This window comes from Argopecten irradians, chromosome 5, assembly GCF_041381155.1.
Source record: "Argopecten irradians isolate NY chromosome 5, Ai_NY, whole genome shotgun sequence".
Lineage (NCBI taxonomy): Eukaryota > Metazoa > Mollusca > Bivalvia > Pectinida > Pectinidae > Argopecten > Argopecten irradians.
The window spans coordinates 43,063,988-43,067,701 of NC_091138.1; positions in this window are offsets into that span (position 1 = coordinate 43,063,988).

Sequence of the window (3,714 nt, forward strand, 5' to 3'; positions counted from 1 at the left end):
TATAACACAGAGAAAATAAGATTACTAAATACCAGGTCAGAGAAATCACTCTATTTGGAAGTAAACACAATCATGTGATCACTAGTTACCCGTATTACAATTCCATATTTATTTCGGCCAATGGCATGAATGAGGTATAAGCACGTGACTTGTTTTTCTACGTTTGACTACAAAGAACACGTGTTTTGTGCCATTATTCGGCAAATCCCCCGCGGATCGTGGTTTCATTTACACCATTTGAAATTGCTAAGCAATACTATCATTTCATAGTTTAATTTCCAAATTCTTTCCAAACAAATGGTTAGCTTCCGCGTAGCCCACTTAGCTTTTTGGGAATCTAATACATGTACTTGTACACATGCTAAGGAAAATGATGTGCATGCACGGGCTAATGTGCTAAATTGGGACCTACATTATGCTTCGGTAGGTTCCGTACGAAAATACTAGATACTACAGGTTATTAGTATATCATTTTGTTTGTCAGAATTACTCTTCATAGATTGAAAGGTCTCAAGGCCCTCTACCAATTTTATGAATTTCATGGCCCTGCATGGGGTCTCGGAATTTTCCCCAGGGGAGAGGGTCAAATTTACCATAGTTTATATATGGAAACACATTTACGAGCATTATTTGCTCGATTTTCATAGGAAATGTAGCAGATGTAATGGAATCAACATAATGGCAACAGAATTGTCCGTCTGACTGTGTTTTGAGCTACACAAGCGCGTGGGAGCAGTAGACAGGTAAGTCAAATAGTCAGACTAAATTGAATACAGATAAACACTTTGTTGATAGATCAATAATATGAGAGCCATTAAAATTTAATCTGTTGAAAAAGATTTGGTTACATTGTAAATACTATATCACCAATGCTAGGAGATGCGCACGTCAGTAAATGAGTTTATTTTTATTTCAAATTCTTTAAAGCAATGTTGGTTTTTCCTAAGTTGGACATTGAAATGGTGGAAGAAGTTTTTTTCATGTCCTTGACATTGCAGTCTTTACAAAGAAATGAGTCAACGCCCAGTGCTTCAAAGCAGAAATATATATAATATTAAGTATATGTGTTTCTGTTCAAAGGGTATCAAGGTGATGAAATACAAGTACAAACACATAACGTCAGCTGATGAAGCATATGTAGTATAGAAAAGAAAATATATCTGTCTTAATTCTTAAGGATTCAATAATTTGGGCTTTGAAGTTGCATTTTAATGCTAAAAAAAACCAATAAAGAATCCGGAACTTTGATCAAGTACATATGAATGTTTTAAAGATGCTCCATCGCCGATAGAACATAAATGATACACATCATTTGAACAATAATTGGTGTTTAATCGTGTGTATATATGTCTAATTAACACACAAAAAAAAAAAATAATTAATTACTCTGCAACCAGTACTTCATTTCATATAGGACATAGTGCGACGGATTTTTTTCGGGATGCAATTAATCATTTTTAATATTTTTATCTTCAAGTAAAATGAAAAGCTGAAACTTTTCAATGGCGGTAATGATGTAAAGTCAGTAACTTTTGTAACTGAAGAAAAATTCGAAATCGTCTGCTTTTGTTTTTGATAGATAAAAAAATTAATCATTTGTCAGCGGTGGATCATCTTTAAATGGGAGCATAAAATATTTACATCAAAAGCTTTTTGTGTGAAGTCATAAAAGTTAACATTCTCATAATCTATTAATTTCACAATTTCAAAATAGAAATTATCTGCGATCTTTTCATGGAGGCTGATGTTAAAGGACCAGAATCTTAAGGTAGGAAGAAGGGAGACAACCTTCAGCGCCTGTCAACGAGACATTTCTTAGGACACCTTCCATCCAACTAGGCCATGGGCTAGGAGGGTCCCACATGCACCCCCCCCCCAAACCTCCGAACCAATATTTTTCTGAACCCTTATGACCCACTGATCACAAATCAAAATGTTAACATTGCATAAGTTGGGATGAACTTCCGGTTATGACGTCATCAAGATGGCCGCCATCTCGAATTTCACTAAAAATTGAAAAATAGTCATAACATTAACATTTTTCAACCGAAGTAGACAAATGAGGTATCAAAATGACCACAATAGAACAACAAATACATATCAGGACCAAAAAATCCAATATATGTAGTGATTTCTACGCAGGAAATGAAAAAATCGGATTTAAAGCTCAAAAATGGTGATTTTTCAGAAATTTTTCATATTTTGTTTGACGCAGCAAAAATGTTTCCCAACAACAATCTATTATTTCTAATAAGTTTTTTGACCACTTACCAATCAGTTTAAACAACAACAACAACAAAAACCAATGTTAACATTGTATAGGTTCCGGTTATGACGTCATCAAGATGGCCACCATCTCGAATTTCACTAAAAATGGAGAATAGTCATAACACTGATATTTTTCAATTAAAGTAGACAAATGTGGTATCAAAATGACCACAATAGAACGACAAATACATATCAGGACCAAATAATCCAAAATGTGCAGTGATTTGTACGGAAGAAATAAAAAATAAGCTTTTAAGCTCAAAAATGGTGATTTTTGAGCAAATTTTTCATACTTGGCTTGACGCAGCAGAAATGTTTCCCAACTACAAATTATTACTCGTAATCAGTTATATAAACTCCTATCCATCATTAAAAACAAAAACAACAACAAAAATATATAGAAATGCAAAAAAAAGAGAATTATTGTTATACCCTCAATTTTGTAGATTAGCAGCGTCTCAAAAATAACACAACACCTACTGATAGCGTAACAAAAAATAACACAACACCTACTGATAGCGTAACAAATGTAACCTAAGGTAAGCCTGTATTTCCGTTAATATCATTAACAGTTTCCAAAGCGTTTGTGTCTTTAAAAATGAGCACATTCATTGTTTATTTCCTATGCATAGCATAAGCAAAATGTCAGATGGTTACTACAATGTCACTAATATGTCTTTCACTGGTTCTCAATGATAACCATTATCGTTGTGCGTGCTTTCTCGCCTCACTGACCTATCCACTGAAGAGACTCGGCATATCTGGTAGCTGGTACATGCAGTCCAAATCAGAGTACTCGATATATCAGTATCCAATTCGTCGAAAGCCAGATCGACGTCTTCGATGTCGATGAGCTCATGTGACACTGCATTACCAGTGTTGTTCTAGCCTTTTATGACCCATCTATGGCCAGAGTTCATATCAAGAAAAACAGGTTCAGGGATGTGGGATCTCTTTCAGATTCTAACATATCGTACGTATATGCTGTTTCAGACTTCTCCGGCACAATGGAAATTACACCAGATGCACATTCTTCCAATGGTGGAATTGGTTCTCCTTAGCACATAACTCCATAATTCGTATGAAGTACTATTCATCAATCTTGTGGACCCTCGTGCAACCATAAATGGCACAGGTGATATCATCGAGGTCATTAATGAGGGTATACATGTTAAATGTTTTTCATTGGTCTGACTTTTCCCACTCTCTTGAAGGTGCTGGTTGTGTCACATCTGGTGTATGCGCAAAGAGACCATTGAAGACTCTCCAGTAAAAAGTTCTCTAAAGTGCTTTCCAGACTTGGCAAAGAGTGATACTTCACTGCAGACCTCATTTATGACCTCAAAGAATCCACCTGTGCCACCTATGGTCACTGAGGTTCACAAGAATGAGGAATTGTGCTTCATATGAATTAAGGAGAACCAACTCAATCCTCCGCAGAATGTT